General features: G+C 43.0%; 1 pseudogene; it reads left to right on the top strand.

Moving 5' to 3' along the window:
• The first annotated feature begins 657 nt into the window (after window positions 1–657).
• The window catches only part of LOC103294174 (phosphoglycerate mutase 1-like), a 58,270-nt pseudogene continuing 38,398 nt past the window's right edge, over window positions 658–20,529 (top strand).

Genomic DNA, 20,529 nt, shown 5'->3' with positions numbered 1-20,529 from the left:
GCACCTGAAGCTCTTTGGGAAGCATTGACAGCACAGGGGTTTGTGTTAACTGCCACCTGCATAAAACCCCCTTTTCCAGCCGTGTTTCCAAAAATTACCTTGGCGCAGTCAACGAGTGAATTTCGTGTTGAAAACAGGAACACAGGTAACAGGTGTTCCTGCTGATCTCGCCAGAAGAGGAAAATCCCAACCATGCCAAAAGCTTTGTTATTGAAATGACACGCGCCCCAGGGGGAAATAATGATTGCAATCTGATCAAGCAGTACACCAGCCTGGTATCCTGCAAGCCCCAAGTACGTTCCTCAGACGACTTCCCCATGGATTCGTCCTCCGTTAGGATAACCAACTGCGGACTTAGCTTACAGGATTTGTCACCTCCTGGTTCTGTTGCTAGAACAAGTGCCCACCGTGGATAAGATCAGGGGGCTGATTTAACAAACTGAACTTTAATATGATTTTCCTAAGAAAATGTATCATCCCCACTTCCCCTCTGGCTGTTGAAACAGTCCCCACCGGAGATAAAGAGATAGGAAGTTCTGAAACCGCTCGGCCCTCGGGTTCAGCACTCATCGGATTCATGGAGATGGTGTGGGCACACGCCACATCCAAGAGCTGCCAGAGAAAGTGGTGAGGTGGGGAAAACTGTTTACCTTCGAGATGCCGGAGCTGCGCCGGCAGTTTTCAGGTAGGGACTTCGGGCTGACGCCAGGCAAAGGTGTGATGTGGGTGCCTGCCCAGGCGTCTGATCACCCCATCTGTGTCTTCCTCTAATTGACATGTCTCCATGTAAACTTACTCCCCAAAGCCAGATCCCAGGTGTTTGCCGCCCTCGCGTCTATCAGAAGCTAAGTTTAGAAAGACTATCTGATGAACTTCATGCTGAAATTCTGGGTTCTCAGGAATAATGCTTTATAACGAATGTTTTGTTGTCTGTCTCTTTCTACTGGAATATAAGCTCTGGAAAGTCAGTGCAAGTCTCCTTGGCTTAATAGGTGCTCAGTAAATCTTTCTCGAATAAATTAACGAATGAGTAGTGTGTAGTTGGGCACACAAATGCTGTCTTACTGACCCCCAGAAAAGAGAGTGGGAGTGAGACAGGACAGATATACCTGCTGCTTTAGCAAAGGCCTGAGACTCCTAGGCCTACATATAAGCAAATGATTTTGCATGTACATCTGTAAGTAATTAATTTAATATCTGTAAAGTGGTTAGAACAGGCCTGGCTTGCAGAAAACAGTACAGGGGTTTGTTCAGCAAGCAAACAAGCGTAAAGAAAATAAATAAAAAGCCGGTACACCTTTCCCCGTTGCTGAGACAAATAAGAAAAGAGAGCCTCTCCTAACACCCACCTCTCTAACCACCTCTTCACCTTCCACCCCATTTCCTTCCTCCCTTTCATTCACACCAATTTACCGCCCCCCACCCCCGCCTTTAATTTAGGGCTATTGCTGCTCTGATTCGTACCAGGTTTTATTGGTCTGGGGCCACAGAGGTGGGAATACTCTTATGATCTGGTGGGTCACTTTGGGATTGACTTCCTTTCCTGAGATGATGGTTGTTGATGATGAAGATACAAAGGTTTTGATCATGAACAAGGCTAAGACAGTGGCTGCAATGCCATATAGTTGCCGTGGGCTCTTCACTTTACGAAGAAGCTCTTTTTTTCATTAACTACCCTGCTCCACCCTAGGAAAGAGTTATCATTTTTATCTCCCCGTCTTACAGACTTGGAGAGATTAGCTAGGTTCCCCAAGGTCAAACAGGGTATAACTGGCAAAGCAGAGATTCAAACCCAGGTCAGTCTCTATACTCTGCATGAGGCACTATGCTAAAGGCCCTGCTTAGAGTATCTCTAATTCTTGCCACAATACTACTAGGGAGGTATTAGTGTCCCTTTTTTTATAGTTGTGACAAATGAGGCTCAGAGGAGCTAAGTGCCTTGTGCAAGGTTACAGCTAAAAGTGATGGAGCCAGTATTTGAACTGAGAATGCTCATGTTCAAACAACATTCTCGTGTTATTTGTCCCAGCATTGTGGGTCATTTTTATGTTCCTTTGAATTTTAAAAATATTTTCAAATTTTTTATAATCAGCATATATTATTTTTATCTTTTTAGAGTTTTTTAATTACAACAGTAATACATGAATACATGATTATTGTAAAAAATTTAATACTGTAGAAGTTATATTATTTCTATAATGAAGAGAAAAGGTCATAAAAATGATGTTACTGCTTGTTTCTTTGGGTTTACTAATGACTTTATTTTTGTTATCACTGGCAATTCTCACAGAGAGAAATAGGGCTGTGGCAATACCCCCATTTTTCAAATAAAGACCCAGGTAAATAGTGACAGTGCTATTTACCGATAGTTTTATGTTGAGAGGTTCCGCACATCTCTCATCTTCTACTTCTGCCTGGTCTGCCGTCAATGGGGCAGGTAGGGTGGGTTCAAGAGTGCCAGTGGGAGAAAAATTTATCTTGTTTTCTTAGAAAAGCATTGCGGGTTACAGGCTGTTGGGGGAACAGGGTATCAGGTTGTAGATAAAGTATGTAAGGGGTATTGGTAGCAGTCAGGGCCCTACAGGCCTGAGAGCATCAGTAGGATCAGGCTAGGATACCAATGGCCCATTCAAGTGGGGAAATTGGGATGATTTTAATGAAGGGTGTGGGCAGGGTTAAGAGAAACCAGTGAGTGATGGTAAAATGTCTGGACAGCAGCAGCACCAACAGTTACCAGCCTCGGCCTGAAGGAGGGAGTAGTTAGGCAGACTTTGAGACAGAGCAGTCCGGAGGCTCACCCAGACAGAGCTCTGGCCTGAGATTGCACAACACAGTCACTGCCAGCCCACAGCTGGCACCAGAGAAACAAACACCCCAAATTCTTTCTCCTATTTTCTGATCTCCCACCAGTGCCTTCCATTTTCAGAACCTACCAGAAGGCAGAGGGCAAGGGGCCCCAGTTGGTGAAATTCATGGTGGTCAACTTCTAGAGGCACAAAGAAAGGGTGGTGAGTGACTATGGAGGGGCCAACAGAATTGCCAGCATTGCCCCACCATCCTTGCCAAAGGATTCCAGAATGCGGATGCATGAGAGAAAGGGACCAGGATGGTAGCCCTGATGATCACAGAACCTCCCCCCTCCCTTTAAAATAGGCTATATTTTAGAACAGCTGTGAACTTACAGAACAATTGAAAAGACAATCCAGAGTTCCCATATACCCTGCACCCAGCTTCCCCTATTATTCACATCTTAAATTAGTATGGTACATCTGTTATGGTTAACGAACCAATAGTGATATATTTCTATTAATTAAAGTGCATCTTTTTTTTTTTTTTTCAGATTTTTAAGTGTTTCTCTGTCCTTTTTTTGGTTCCAGATTGCCACCTAGCATATGACACTGCATTCAGTCATCATTTTCTGAGGCTCGTGTTAGCTGTGGCAATTTCTCAGACTTTCTTTGTTTTTGATGTTCTTGACAGTTTTGAAGAGCACTAGTCAGGTATTTTGTAGGATGCTTCTCTATTAGGAGTTTTCTATGTTTTTCTCATCATAAAACTGAGGTTAGGGGATCTGGGGAAGAAAACCACAGAGGTAAAGTACTGTTATTATCACAGAATGTCAAGAGTACATACTATGAACATGATTTATGACTATTGATGTTGACCTTGATCATCTGGCTGAAGTAGCGCTTGTTAGCTTTCAGCACTTTAAAGTTATATTTCCCCCCTTTCCATACTTTACTCCTTGGAGGAAATCACTATGTGTAAACCCTAATGAGTAGAGAAGTACGCTAACCATCCCTTAAAGTGAAGTATTTATATAAATTATTTAGAATTCTTCTGCATGGGGGTTTTCCCTTTTCTCTCCATTTATTATTTTATTCACTCATTTATTATTTCAGTATGGACTCCTGGATATTTATTTTCTACTTTAGGGTATAATTCAATGCCATTTTATCTATCTTGTTGCTCAAATTGTCCCAGCTTTGGCCATTGGGAGCTATTTTGCTTGGCTCCCATGCTCCTTTGACACATCCCCATCAATGTGTTTTGTTTCTGTTGTTTTTTTAATATGCATTTTCTTTTTTTAAATCATTTAAAATGTTTCAATTAAAGTTGACATACAATATTATATTAGTTTCAGGTGCACACCCTAGTGATTATACATTATATAACTCACTAAGTGATCATCCCGATATATCTCGTACCAATCTCACACCATACATAGTACATTATTGACTATATTCCTTATGTTGTACTTTACATCCCCATGATTATTCTGTAACTATCAATTTGTTCTTCTTAATCTCTTCACCTTTGTCACCCATTCCCCCAACTCCCCTCCCATCTGGCAACCATCAAAATGTTCTCTGTATCTATGAGTCTGTTTCTGTTCTACTAGTTTGTTTATTTTGTTTTTTAGATTCAGTTGTTGATAGATATGTATTTATTGCCATTTTATTGTTCATTTTCTTCTTCTTCCTCTTCTTTTTCTCCTCCTCCTCCTCTTCTTCTTCTCCTCCTCTTCCTCCTTCTCCTCCTTCGTCTTCCTGTAGAAGTTTGGTGGTGATGAACTCCTTTAGCTTTTTCTTGTCTGTGAAGCTCTTTATCTGACCTTCAATTCTAAATGATAGCTTTGCTGGCTAGAGTAATCTTGATTATAGGTCCTTGCTTTTCATTATTTTGAATATTTCTTGCCAATCCTTTCTGGCCTGAAAGGTTTCTGTTGATAAATCAGCTTACAATTTTATGGGAACTCCCTTGCAGGTAACAAATTTTCTCTTGCTGCTTTTAAGAGTCCCTCTTTGTCTTTAACCTTTTGCATTTTAATTATGATGTGCCTTGGTGTGGGCCTCTTTGTCCACCTTGATTGGGACCCTCTGTGCTTCCTGTACGTACGTTTCTATTTTCATTGCCAGGTTAGGGAAGTTTTCTGTCATTAGTTTTTCAAATAGGTTTTCAATTTCTTGCTTTCTCTCTTCTCCTTCCAGCACCCCCATGATGCAAATGCTGGTATGCTTGAAGTTGTCTCACAGGCTCCTTACACAATGCTCATTTTGTTGGATTCTTTTTTCTTTTTGCTGTTCAGATTGGGTGTCTTTTGCTTCCTTATATTCTAAATCACTGATTTGATTCTTGGCTTCATCTACTCTAGTGTTGATTCCCTGTAAATTATTCTTCACTTTAGTTAGTGTAACCTTAATTTCTGACTGGTTCCTTTTTATGGTTTCCATATACATTTTTATGCTGTTGAAGTTCTCATTAAGTTCATTGAACATCCTTATAACCAGTGTTTTTTACTATGCATCTAGTGGCTTGCTTGTTTCCATTTTGCTTAATTCTTTTTCTGGTGTTTTGTTCTATTTGTTCATTTGGGACATGTTCCTTTGTCTCCTCATTTTGGCAGCCTCCGTGTGTTTGTTTCTATGTATTAGGTAGAGCTGCTACATCTCCCAGGCTTGGTAGAGTGGCCTAATGTAGTAGGTGTCCTGCAGGGTCCAGTGGCACAGCCTCCCTGTTCAGCCAAGCTGGGCACTGCAGGAGCATCCCTCAGTGTGGGCTGTGTATACCCTCCTATTATAGTTGAGCCTTGCTTACTGTTGGCATGTCAATCTTAGGGATTTACCTCCAGGTTGATCAGCTGCAAGGACTGACTATGACTACCTACCATATGACTACTGTGCAGGGCCCACAGAGCAGGGCTTATTTCAGCAGGATTCTAGGGCCTGATGAGTCTGCCCCTTAAGGGTGTCACTTGCAGAGGTGATTGCGTGATGCTTTGACATGATCTGAAGCTGTCCACTGGGTATGCTGGCTCTGGGGCTTCCTGGGAGATGTAGGTCAGCTACCTCCTGTGTTCTGCCTGGAGCCTCCCAGCATGAACTACAAAGTGATCTGCAGATGGCTGCTACTTGTGCTAGGCTTGGAGGAGCCCAGGAAAGGCCAAATTACAACCCAAGGCTGACTGTTGCTAGTGTCAAGCCTAGGATCACTTAGTGAGAGGTACAGGGCACACCAAGGCCAGATGTTACTGGTTTGAGAAGTTTTAGAAAAGTCTGAGGCATGAGCCATGACAGGCCATTCATATGGAAAACCCACGGGGAACAAGTTGGGTGGGACCACCATTTGAGTGGGGTGGGGGTCTCAGGGAATCACCAGGGCAGGAAAACAGTGATAGCCAGGTTGATGGAGACTGAGAAATGGCACCCACCTGCCAGCTCTGTGGGGGGATGGCTCATCAAAGGAGCAATGGCCTCTGCCAGCACTTCTATCTGGGAGAAAGCTGCTCCTCCATCCCTCACACTAATGCCAGACAATTCAATTTCTCCCCACATGTCCCTGGTATCCTTCTAGCTGAAGCTCAGAGGGAGTGAGTCCAAGTAAGTTGGTGTGTGGGCCCTTCAGGAGGAATTCCTGGGATTCTGGTTCACTCAGCCACAATCCCCACTGGTTTTTACTATCAGAAATTATGGAAACTTCTCTTCCTGGCACTGAAATCCTGGGCTGGGGGGCCTGGTGTGGAGCTGTGACCCCTTGCTCCTCATGGGGAACCTCTTCAGCTGAGATATCCCTCCCAATATTTGTCCTCTACATGTGGAAGTGGGACCAGCCTGTTTTGCACCTCCACCCCCTCCTGCCAGGCTCCATGTGGCTTCTTCCACGTATTTTCAGATGTAGGACTTCTGTTCAGCTAGATTTCAGGCAGTTCTGAATGATGGTTATTCTGTACTTTAGTTGTAATTTTGATGTGGTTGTGGGAGGATGTGAGTACCGCATTTACCTATGCTGTCAGAGGCCTTAATGTGCATTTTCTTACTTTCTTGCACTACAAGATGCTCTAGGCTTATCTTGTGTATTTCTTACGAAAATAAAAATAATTTACTGTACCTACAGAACACTTATGATGCCAAATGGTGGGTTTTTCCCTCACATTAAGCAATTCTGACACTAAGTACATGGAGTTAGTGCAGACTCCACAGATTAAGAGCTCAGTTCTGTAAGACTGCCCCCAATTTGAGATGTCAACTGCAAGCAGTGGGTCCCCAGGTCATCCACACTCTGTCTGATTTGGCTATAAATTAAAGATTCCCGTGACTCCCTCCTCAGGTTTGATTATTTGCTATAATGGTTTGCAGAACTCGGAGCACAACTTTACTTACCATGACTGGTTTATTATTAAAAAATACATTTGAGGAACATCCAAATGGAAGAGATGCCTAGGGCAAGGAAGGAGCAAGGAGCATGGAGCTTCCATGCCCTCTCCAGGTAGGCCATCCTCCTAGCACCTTGACATGTTCACCAACCTAGAAGCTCTCCAAATTCTGTGGTTTTTATGAAGCTTCAATTACAAAGATGTGGTTGATGGCATCATTGGCCGTTAATGATTAACTCAATCTTCAGGCCCTCTTCCCTCTGTGGAGTTGGGAGGTAGGACTGGAAGTTCCAACTCTCTAATCACATGGTTGGTTCCTCTTCTAACTAAACCTCCTCAATCCCCCAAGAGTAACCTGGTTAGCAGAAATTTTGGCATGGTTGAAAGGGGCTTATTATGAATAACCAAAGATGTCTCTCTCACCCTAACATGCTGGAAAGTCCAAGTGTTTTGGGAGTTTTATGCCAGGAACTGGAGACAGAGACCACATATATATTTCTTGTTATGTCATTCTTGCCCTACTCCTAGAATCTGCCTCTTTTGTTGTTGTTGTTAATCTTCACCTGAGGATATTTTCCCATTAACTTTTAGAGAGAGTGGAAGGGAGAGAGAGAGACAGAGAGAGAGAGAAACACCAATGTGAGAGAGCCACATCAATTGGTTGCCTTCACACACACCCCAACCAGGGGTGGGGATTGAGCCTGCAACCAAGGTACATGCCCTTAACCGGAATCAAACCCAGGACCCTTCAGTCTGCAGGCTGTTGCTCTTTCTACTGAGCCAAATCAGCTAGGGCTAGACTCTGCCGTTTTTTCAAGGAACCCTGGTTCTGTTGATTGAAGAATGATATTAGAAACCAATTTCTGGGTGTTCAGTATGCTTGTTGCTCCAGGGGCATTGTTTGTTTAGGCCCTCTCAGCTAACAGAGAAATAAAGTCACATATATGTAATCATACTAATGAGTTAATATGAATGTCTCCAACTCTAATTTATTACCACATGGACCACTGCAGGTTCCTCCTTTTGCTGATCCGTAAATTTCCACTCCAACAGTAAGAAGCCTGGCTCTACCATTTGCCACTCATTTATTTCATCATTCACTTCCAGTATACATGCATAGCAGTCTCAGAACTGTTAGCCTATACCCCTGTGGTTCACACCTTTACTACAACACAGGGCTTATGTGTAGTGTCTTTTGTCTATAGCCTGACTGACTCCACTAATTTAGTTACTTAGATCAGCCCCCTCACCTTTCCCCCGCCCCCTTCAGTGAAATTGTTTCCTACATTTAGATTATCGTATCATAGTCTGCATTTTTCTCTGGGACCCTTCAATCCCCTAAATGATTTTTTAAATTACATACATTAAGGTTCACTCTGTGCAGTAGTTTTACAGGTTTTGACAAGTGCATAATGTCATGTACCTTTTGCAGTATCATACGAAATAATCTTACTGCCTTAAAAATTCCCTGTGAGTCACCTGTTCATCTCTCCTCCTTCCTCCTCCTCCCCCAGAACCTCTGGAAACCATTTATCATTCTCCTGGCTTATAGTTTTGCCTTTTCTAGAATATCATATAATTGCAATCATACAATATGTGGCCTTTTAGACTGGCTCCTTTCGCTTAAGAGCTTACCGATTCCTTCATATATTTTGGTGGTTTGACAGCTCATTCTCTTTTTATTACTGAACTAGAAGCCCGATGCACGAAGATTCATGCAAGAATAGGCCTTCCTTCCCCTGGCTGCCGGCATGCGGCAGGCTCGCTCCAGCAGCCTGTGCAGTGGCGGCGGCAGTGGCAAGCCCTGTGTGCTCCGGGGCCGCTTCCTCCTTGCCCTCCTTCTCCAGAGAGTTCCTCTGTGCAGCGCTGGTGCTCCCAGGGAGGTGTGGAGGGGAAGAGGTGGGGGGAGCGAGGCAGGCGGGGAGGACTGGAGAGGTTGGGTGTGCTAGTGCAGTTCACTTTCCCATTGTGAAAGTGGGATACAATTGGCCCCCTTCCTCATCCTCTTCTTCCTCTGCCCTCCGCCTCCTGCCCACCCCCCCCTTCCTACACGCCCATTGCCCTTCCCCTCTTGATTTGGCAAGATAGGGAGGAGGGAGATCTGATAATTTGGGTTACTGTGTAGGTGGCCTCTTTCATCTATTCAAAACAAAGCTGAGCCGCCTGCCGCTGCTACCATGGCCACCACCATTGCCCCTTGGCTGGCCCAGGGCTCCCAGGGTGCACTAACTGTGCACCGAGCGAGCTCCTGTGGGGCTGCTCCAACACTAGGGTTTTGTTTACCAGAGCAGCGGGGCAGGGGTGGGGTAGAGGGAGACGCCAAACACCGAGAGATACGACCTCAGGCACCAGAGGGTCGCCTCTGAGGCCGGGGGCTGGGCCACAGGGAGGCTGCAAGGACGGTTGATAGGTGTGGAGCCAGGGAGGGAGGCCCTGAGGAGGTGCACTGCCCAGAGGCCCAGAGCGGTCGGGGGTCGTGGCCACTTCCATCTTTGTCAGGTTAGTCTGCATACTTACTCCTGATTGGCTGTGGGTGTCACGAAGTGACGGTGAATTAACATATTTCTCTTTTATTCACAAGATAACATTCCATAGTATGGATGCACCACATTTTGTTTGTCCATTCACCAATTGAGGGACATCTTGATTCCTTCCAGTTTTTGACAATTACGAATAAAGCTACTGTAAACATTTATGTGCAGGCTTTTGTGTGAATATATCTTTTTCAAATCAATTGGGTAAATACCCAGGAGCACAATTCTGCATCAGATGAAAAGACTGTGTATTTTTAGCTTTGCAAGAAACTGCCAACCTGTCTTCCGAAGTACCTGTACCATTTTGCATTCCTACCAGGGATGAGGGCTCCTGTTGCTCTACGCCTTCCCTTTTAATTTAAATCATGTCACTCACCAAGTGAAGAAAAGCTCCTAGCCAGTCTCCACTGCCGCAGAAGGCAGGGCGTCCGCAAGAAGAGGTAGTGGCTGAGGCATCAGTCCTTAGCTATCGCCATTCTCATGACTCCAGGGACCCCAAAGGGCACCCGGAGAAGCAATATTTTTGTAGTAGAGGGGGAGGTGATGATTCCCTGGATGAAACAGGCATGTAGAGGACACCCAGAAGACTAGGAAATCTCACTACACTGTCAAACAGTGATTCTGTCATATCAAAAAGGAGCTTCACTCACCAGACACTCAAGGCGCACATATGTTCCGTGGTCCCAAGGTTTCCCCATGTACACTGCAGTGAGGACCAGTCTGCCAGCAGGATCCCTGAGAGCGAAAAGATGTGACATAGCAGAGAAATGAAGAACTTGCCAGCTTTTTCATTTGCCGCCATTTGACCCCAAAGTTGCATTGAGCCTGTCCTCTGGGCCAGTCACTGTGCTGGGTGCGAGCATTCCAGAACTCCCAGTGCGACCAAGGAGACCAACAACACCCACAAACTATCACGATTCAATGCCATGCACACAATAACAAAGGGACACGCATTGATTTTGGAGCTGATGAGACAAAACCGGAAAGTAAATGGGAACATGTTAAGTGGCAATTTCAGCAACAGCCTCTGCATCCAAGGAACCAAGCCAGGCAACCCGAGGGGCCATAATTACTTTTTTCCAAGCTTATGCTAAATTACTGCAACTAGCTTTTGGGAGATATTTTGAAAGAGAGGATGAATTCCCCTGTGTTTTTGGAGGCTATTGTGCAGGAGAAGATGGCAGGAGGCAAAGGAAGAGAGCCCAGCGATGGAGCAGCCCTGGGCAGGGAGAGGCAGAGGCATTTATTACAGGAGCAGCTGCACCCTCTGCTCACCCGCTTCCAGCGCTTCCCTGTCATTTGGAGAGAAGACAGCACACATTTTAAGGACACATTGGAAGGCAAGCGATTGATGGGTCAACACGGCTGGCTGGGCTGGTGATTTTGTAATTACGAAGCAGATTTTTTAGACAGAATGGCTACCCCAACTGTGTAATTAAGAGGATCGTTAAGGAATGTTGCTGGGCTGTGCATCACCCTGGGGCTGGAGCGACCACATGGTTACAATGGAAAAAGGCAGTCGGGCTTCATCATAAGTTCATTGCTAATTAATTGAAACAAATATTTGCAATAACGATTCCTGTGTATGATATAATTGCAACAGTTGGCCGAGAGAATCTTAATAGAGGGGTCTGGTCAGGGGTGAAAACAACAGAAAAACAGGTGTCAAGCCCCAGGTTAGAGAAAAACCAAATGGGCAGTTAAAATGGATGGCCTTGGTGTGGTTTTGGTTGAATCTGGTTCTGTATCACTGGCTAGGACCTTATTTTATCCAGCATTTTGTAGAGTGGGCATAGATAAATTGGAGAAGTTCCAGAAACAAAGAACGATTTGAGTTGGAAAATATCCCCAGTGGGGAAGGTGAGAGAAAAGAGATGATTTTGTCTAACCTGTAAATCTGCATAATACATGAATGAAAACTTTCACACAAAAAATCAAGATTTTGATTTTTTTCAAGGATAGAAATTTGCCATTTCCATCTCTCCTCAGCACAAAGAAGAAATAGACCTCAACCAGAGAATGAGAAATTTGAACTAAGCACAAAATTGAATGTTAGATTCTAAAGCAGGAGGTGATAACAGATATTTGATCTAATTCCCTTGAAGCCTTAAGAACTGCAGGAAGGTCACAAATCCCAACAGAAGCCCCCTCCCTCCATGCTCCGCACAGATTTAAATTTTTCTTCATATTATTCTGGACATCTTCTTTGTTAGAAATCATTGAGCGGCCTTTGCTAAATGAAAGCACTGCTTTGGAAAAAAATATATAGAATGAATCAATAGCAAAGGACCCGATCTCATGCATTGGAACTGGGGTCAGTCTGCAGGTTACAACTGCAGCCACTTAAGGCTTACGTGTGAGTTATCTATCCTTTGGAGGTTGCTTCTAATCTTAAGATTCTAGACATTCATGGTTATTTGCCTTATATTTTTATTGCCCACCTCTAAAGGACCACATGCAGTATAATTACTAAAGGCTCTTTCATTGGGAAATTTACATGTTTAATAACCTCTCCACAAGTGGTTGTGAATACCCCTGGCCTAGGACAACCAAAGCTCAGCAGTGGGCTTGAAGGGACCCCTCTGAGGACAGCATCCTAGGGCCTCAGAGATCAGACAGGGAATCTGCAATGTGGTCAACAAGTTCGGTCTGCATCTACTCAGCCTGCCAGGTTGTCACAGCATAGTTAAAAAGTAGGGTCATTCTGCTCTGGCTGGTGTGGGTCAGTGGTTAAAACACTACACTTCACACCAAAGGGTCTCAGGTTCGATTCCTGGTCAAGGGCACATACCTGGGTTGCAGGTTCAATCCTCATCCCCAGTCAGGGCACAGGCAGGAAGCAACCAATAGATGTGTCTCTCTCACATTGATGTTTCTCTCTCTCTCCCCATTCCTCCATTCCTTTCCTCCCTCTCTAAAAGAATCCATAGAGCCCGCTGTGGCTCAGTGGTTGAGCATCGACCTATGAACTAGGAGGTCACTGGCCGATTCCCAGTCAGGGCACATGCCTGGGTTTCAGGCTCGATCCCCAGTAGAGGTGTGCAGGAGGCAGCAGATCAATGAATCTCTATCATCATTAATGTTTCTATCTCTCTTCCCTCTCCCTCTCTGAAATCAATAAAAATATATATATTTTAAAAAATCCATAGAGCTCTGGCTCGTTTGGCTCAGTGAATACAGCACCGGCCTGTGGACTAAAGGGTCCCAGGTTCAATTCCAGTCAAGGGTACGTGCCCAGGTTGCAGGCTTGATCCCCAGTAGGGGGCATGTAGGAGGCAGCCGATCAATGATTCTCTCTCATCATTGGTGTTTCTATCTCTCTATCCATCTCCCTTCCTCTCTGAAATCAATAAAAAATATATTAAAAAGAACCAATAGAAAAAATATCCCTGGGTGAGGATTAACAACAACAAAAGTAGTCATTCTGAGATGCCCCTCATTGTTCCCTGAGCATCACAGAGCTTCCCTGGGTGTGAGCGGAGGTTCCCGGAGGGGTCTGCACCTGTGTCACTCTCAGGGTCTAAGGAGGAATCACTTTGTTGGCATGGCCCCTGCTCTCTGGTGAGGCAGGAAGGCTCATCGTTGGTGACAGGCAGAGGACAGCAAGACCCTCAGTGCCCCAAAGCTGAGTTCCTCCCGCTGCAGGAGGAAAAACTGCAGGATACATCTAATGCCTTTGTGGTTTGTCCATTTTATTCAATCTTCGATATTTAAACTCATATTTTTACATTACAGCAAACGTGCATGCATTATATCACCGAGTGAAAAATTTACCCGAGCTTTTGAAAGCAAATGAGAGATTTCAAAGAATTTTCTTCCCTGGTAAAGTTCTGGCAGAAGCTCCAGAACCCCAGGGAAATGCATTTACATTCCTCCACTGAAATGTAGCTGAGAGCCGCGCATGCCACAGAGCTTTCTGGGATCATGGAAATGTCTTACAGAGACACACGTGCTGTTGAGTGCTTAAGAGGTGAGAAGTGAGACTGAGGAACTGGATTTTTTAATTGTATTCCATTTAAATTCATTTAATTAATTTACATTTAAATAGCCACATGTGCCTAGTGGCTACTGCATTGGAAGGTTTTATGGAAAAGTTTACATTTTATTCCCAACTCCTCCCGAGAGAAGTCTTTGGGAATTCAAGAAGACAGGAAATGGAACAGAGCTTGAGGCTTCTGAAACAGTTCCCGGCCCACCACCTCCCCACCCCCAACCCCCAACACACACACACTCACCCCTTGCTTCTGTGCAGACCTGAGTGAGGAGGAAGAGCCCACTTTGTGGGGGGGAGCGGGCAGAGAGCACAATGACAGTGGTGAAAAGTAAGGGTGTGGAGGTCTGAGAACCCATCCTGGTATCCTGTGGTGCTCCGGTGATCCGAGGAGTCCTGGGGGTCCTCATGTCTAAGTGCATCTTATAGAAGTGGAAACTGAGACTTGGGGCTGGAAATATTGGTTGTGCCAGGGACTCTGTGAGGGAAGTGGAAGCAGCCCTCACAGCCTCCAGCCATGTGGGATGGTTCCTGTAATGAACTGGGTCCCTGAGAGGGGAGGGTGGTGGATTGTTCTCCACTGGCCTGCGAGGCTGTTCAGATTTCAAAGCCAGACAATACCCTTATTTGACCATGTGTATTGTATGATTTACAGATGCTCCTCTGATCTAGGAATTTCTGTGCTAGCAACTCATGAGGAAATGTTAATAATGTTTTACTAGCCCTCGCCGGTTTGGCTCAGCAGATAGAGCATCAGCCTGTGGACGAAAGGGTCCCAGGTTTGATTCTGATCAAGGGCATGTACCTCGGTTGCACGCTCAATCCTGGCCCTGGTTTGGGTGCGTACAGCAGGCAACCAATTGATATGTCTCTCTCACACCAATGTTTCTTTCTCTCTGTCTCTCCCCCTTCCCTTCCACTCTCTCTAAAATTCAATGGAAAAATATCCTTGGGTGAGGATTAACAAATAAAAGTTCTATTAAGTGGAAAAAAGACACAAAATTATATATATTTACATATATTTTTATACATACAATGTTACATACTATATCATATAGTTATATATAACAATCATTATATGTATTATATACATATATTATAATACATATTATATATGTAAGAGGTTTTTTAAAAGCATTGCATGTCTATAACAAAAATTAGAAGAAAATGTACTAAATATTAATAGTGAATATTTATGAGTGGTAGGATTATGAGCAATTTTAATTTTCTACTTTATACCTTTTCTACTTTGGACTTTTCAATTTTTCTTTAGTAGATATTATTTTTATACTTGAGAAAGCCAATATAACACCTTATTCATAAACACCAACACCTCCCTTATTAATCATGATTGAATATCTTGTATCATTGAAAACCCCCATTCTCTTCACTGTTGCGGATACATATCAGGGTGCTTGGTCCTGCCCTTAGGAAGTGGGTATTCTGGAACACCTTGAAATTTTAATCTAAGTTTTCACTTTTCATGTAAGTTTTCTCTGAATTAGGCCCTCTGTGGAGACAGGCACATTCCAGAGGCGATGCCAGTGGGCAAGAATCAAGGGTAGCCTGGCTGAGGAAATCTTCTGGGAAGAGGCTGGTTAGAGACCCTTTCACGTGACCAAGAACTGGGAGTTGTTCTGGAGAGCAACAGTTATGATCAGAATGCACAGTCGTGTAGGCACCTCTGGGAGGAAAAAAATGGTGTCTTTTTCTAATTTACAAAAAGGCAACTTCTAGGCTACCAGTAGCCTTATGTAGACACACGTTGGTCCCAGTGACTTGATCATATTCAGAGTGAAATCAAGTCCTATAAACACATCAGGGGCTATATGGGAAGTTGCCCTCACAAGAGCCTTCAGAAGTTGAGGCAAATGCCCGGATCTCCAGCACACCTAATTCTAACCACAGACAGGCAAGTCCAGGCTCATCTCCTCCCTGGAATGACTTTAAGTTGAAGCTGTGGGCTTCAACCTTGTTTTTTGTTTTTGTGTTTAAAGCAATTGCCAATGGAATTGGGTAAATACAACTTAGAAGTGAGCAGTGGTTTCTAAGGTGTTGAGAGAGCCCATTACCTAAGCGAGCCAACTCCCGCCAGTCCACTGACAGTCCACTGGCAGGATTCATTAAGAGCAGGGCTTTTTGTGGTCATGTGGTGCTCCCATGAACACACTTGCTTTGCAGGCAGAACATGTAACTGTGCACTAGCTATCACCCAGCTTGCCACATCCTGTTATGTTGCATCCCATCAGCCTAAGCCGTGATGGAGGCGAACACAACCTGGGGTGACATGCAGCACTTTGTAATGCATTGTAGCATTTAAATCTACATCAGCCAAGTTGCACACATCGGCTTGGACACTAGATGCTCGTTATCCAGAGGAAGTGATCTAATGTGTCGAAAGTGCCGGCTGGGGGTATGACATGCATCAAGGGAGAGCATCTGTGTCACTCTCCATCTGAGAGCCAAAGTTCAGTTTCCCACTGGCAAACTCCACTACCAGTGGGTCCTTGGGAGACAGGATCTGACAGATGAAAATATCTGACAGGATGGTATCTCTAAACTACTGTGGGATGGGTCAAGCCCTGAGAGCAGATCTTCTTTCAGTATTGATGCTGATGAATCAAAGGATGCAATGGATGCTGAAACTTATAGCAAGTAACTTACGAAGCGTATGACTGGATTCCCACTGGCACCTCAAGTCAGAATCATGCTAAATGATTTTCTTGGAGTTTAAACTTAAGAGCTTGTTATCATCAATTGTCCAAGCAATTGATTCCATGCATGAGACTTTTCAGGAGAACTTTGATGACAAATGATGAATAAATGAATGACCTGAGACTCTAAATCCAAGTCTTCACCATAGAGAAAGATTTGACAGCAGAACTCTATCGTCTTCTCCTCCTCCAGTTGCTGCCTGAAGGACTGGGACTGGTAGTTATGGGAAACCTGATGCTCTCCAAACCCAACTCAAAGATCGGTAACGGAACTTAGGAACATAACAGCCCTCAAAAACTGAGAAGCTCTGGAGTTATGGCTCAAGCTGTCGGTTTCACAGCAGGCTAGGAATCCTCATGGGTTCCTCTTAAGAAAATGTCAGAAGGGCCTTAAGAGCTCCCAACCTGCCTTGAGATTACAGATGCTTCCTATTATATCCTTTAAACAAATTCCATGCCCTGAGATTCTCTTGGCCCAGCCAGAGAGGAAGGAAAGGCTATGTTTTTTTTTCAGTAAGCAGACTTGGTACCTTCCAACGCATAAACCATCTATCCAGCAACTTGTTGATAAGTAGCAGGCACGGTGCCATGGGGATGTCAGGTAATCCTTTAGCTTTCATACATCCATTAGTCTTCCCTGATGTGCCTAAATTCTTACCTTCCTACCTCTGTCAAGACTTGCACTTCAACAGGCAACCTTGATCACTTCTGTTTTCTCTCCACTTTATTTATTTATTTATTTATTTATTTATATTTATTTATTTTTTATATTTTATTTACTTTTTTACAGAGAGGAAAGGAGAGAGATAGAGAGTTAGAAACATCGATCAGCTGCCTCCTGCACACCCCCTACTGGGGATGTGCCCCCAACCAAGGTACATGCCCTTGACCGGAATCGAACCTGGGACCTTTCAGTCTGCAGGCTGACGCTCTATCCACTGAGCCAAACCGGTTTCGGCAGTTTTCTCTCCACTTTAAATGTACCCTTCAACCAAACTGAGGAATAATGACTTATTTTCTGAAGAGTCACCTAAATTCAGAATCTTCATTTCTTTATTTTCCATTCACTCTCTATTCACTTATTTCTGGCTTCTGCTTCTATCATTCCCTTGAAATTAATTTCATTAAGGTCAACTATGATTTTTCTGTTGCTAATACTTGTACTAATCTCATTCATTTTTTTTCTCTTTTTAGAATTGACCACTCTCTCCTTCTTGAAAATGCTCTTTCTATGGTTCCTATTACAGTATGTTCTGTTTTTACAAATCCATGTTGGTTTCTTTAAAATTATTTCAACATATAAATGAACAAAAAAATCATCTATCTTTGTATCATCAAAAAGTTAACTACTGCTAACATGTTTGATTCTCCGTTTTATTATTTTCTTTAGGGAAATCATGCCACCATTTCATAAAACAATTACTTGTTCATGATATAAATTTAATTAATATGGAAATGTAAAAACATTAGAAATTTATAAATAGCTCAGATTTCTTCATCCTGAAGGTCTATTCTTTAGAATAACACAACCAAAAACTCTTTGTTATCCAAAGCATCTTTTTAAAATGCAAATGTGGAACTAGAAAAATAGATGGAAATACATTTTTTTAAAAATGAGCTCACATTATAGATGCTGTTTTAAATTTAAACTTAACTATATTTAATAGATGTGAAACAGAAGAATTCTTGAACTTGAAATAAATATTTCTTTCACTACAACAGAAACAATTTTCTAAAAGAGTCCTCCGAAGTTAAAAAGAGAATATGAAAAATATTAGGAGCCTAGAGTCATATTTATTTATATTTTAGACATCAGCATCCTCACAGTTCCTCTCAACTCCCTCCGCAACCTCCTGATTTGTGTTAGCTGCACTGTTGTTTTTTTATTGTCCATATTTGTAACTTTCACTTTAATTTATGCACATAATTCCCACAGTTGCTTGGAATCTGGCTTTGGTTCTACATTTGGCTCTATATTCAAATGTATTTAATGCTCACTACCATTTACCCTGGAATGTCCATTCCTGCATTCTTTATTTTGATTTATTTCAATGCAGAATTTTGTTGTTCACAGTTTTTTTCAGAAGTGCTCATGGGTCTGTATTCTTTGAGTTATTTACTTGATGTCTTCTTAGATAAAGTAATGTTCGCAGGTCTGACGTTCCTTCCCGGAGAACTCGGGTGGTGCTCCTCCTTTACTTTCTTCTAGCATTGAATGCTTTTGTGGAAAAGTCTGGAGCCAGCCTACTTCCTTACTGGATGCATGAGAAGATTGTCTCTTTACCTGTGTTCATATCATTTACCTAGATTAGGTTAGCATAGACAATACCTTGATGTTCACTGGCCTGAGCAATGAAGTTAATGTTTATAAAGTGCCCAGCATAGGGGCTGACCCAGTATGGCCCACACACCAAAGCGGCCCACAGCCTGTCTTAGTAAACAGAGTTCTACTGGAACACGGCCATGACCATTTCTGCATTGTCTGTGGCTGCTTGTCTGCTGCAGAGGAAGAGTTGAGTAGTTGTGACAGAGAACATATGGTCTGCAAACCTAAAATATTTACTATCTGTCTCTTTACAGAAAGTGTTTGCCAACACCTGACCCAGACATAATCTTTCTCCCAAAATACACATTTACTCTTTTATTATTATTATTATTAAATCAGAAAAAGTGGCCATTGGAGGAAACTTTACACTGCAATTTATAATCTAACACCTGGTTTTCTGTAAGAAAATTTCCCATAAAATCTAGACATGTGCCCCACCAACCTTTTGTCAGCCACCTCCAGAGAAGAGAAGTTCACATGTACTCCATAATTTCCATACCACATGCTGTTATCTTTCAAAGATGAGCTCATATCTGTGTCCAGAGATCCATCTACAACTGAGGCAGAATGATGCTCCAATATAAATCTACATTCAGAAACTTGCCCTATTACCTCCATGGGGTCAGATGGGCTAGGCCCAATTATAAATAACCAGTCGATATCAACCACAGCATGAAGTTTGATGGGGAGGGGGGGAATGAAACTGCTTCTGATTTGAGGACAGTCTGGAAAAATGAAGCAAGTCTATTAAAAGTAATTTTGAAATGGTCTAGATTTTTTTAAAGTTTTACTGTAATGACTTTGAAATGCACTTGAGCAGGATTCATCTGATCTTTCCTCTTGGGGAACAGGCAGTTTCCTCTATAAGTAACACCTGTAGAGATCATTTCCTGCTCTGTGAACTGCCATCTACATTCACTATCTCTCATGTACCAATTTGTGGAGAGTGATGAGGGTGGCGAGATAGGAGAAAGGATTAATAGTCTGCTTTCTGATGACTGGGAATGTTGAGAATAGATATTGTGCAGAGGGCGAATTAAAGAATCTCCACACTTTATGTGTGTTTGTACGTGGAAGATATTATCAATATATCAGCCTTTTAGATAGCCACTTACCTTAGGTCAGTAAAAATTAGAGACAAATTTTATTTAACTCTGTGTTATCTACTCCTTGCAACTTGAGGTAGAGGTAGACTAGTTAATACAAAGTATATCTGGAGTGGGTACATATTTACAATTTATATAAAAGGCTGATATATAGCTTGTTCTATTTCATCCTCTATGGACAACAGAGCAGGCATATATAAATCTGAGAAATATTATGAGCATACACCTGAGAGTCAACAGACCCAGCATGCGTTGCCTTAGGCAAGCTGCTTAACCTGCTCTTAGTTTCTCTGTCTTCAAGATGGAGAAAATAATAAGAGTCCATCTTAATCAAGCACTGACTATTTGCTAAGTATGATGCATGGATTATCTCGCTCAATTATCACAACTCTTAATATACAAACTATTATTATCTTCTTGCATGAAGAAATTGAGGGATAGAGAGTTTCAAGCCATTAGTAAGTGGTGAAGCTGGGGTTTTAACTTGGTAGACTGGCTCCAGAGAGTATTCTGCCTCCCATTAATAGTGATATTGTTAAAAATATAAACAGAAAAAAATTTCTTACCATAGGCTTTGTATATGATAAGCAAGCGACAATTGGTAGTAATCTAAAATGATGATGATGCCCTGGCTGGTGTGCTCAGTGGTTAGACCGTCAGCCCGTGGACCGAAGGATCCCCAGTTTGATTCCCAGTAAAGGGCGC

The sequence above is a fragment of the Eptesicus fuscus genome, chromosome 14 (genome assembly GCF_027574615.1).
Source record: "Eptesicus fuscus isolate TK198812 chromosome 14, DD_ASM_mEF_20220401, whole genome shotgun sequence".
Classification (NCBI taxonomy): Eukaryota; Metazoa; Chordata; class Mammalia; order Chiroptera; family Vespertilionidae; genus Eptesicus; species Eptesicus fuscus.
Note: the sequence above shows the minus strand (reverse complement) of the source record. Positions and strands in the feature narration are given on the sequence as shown.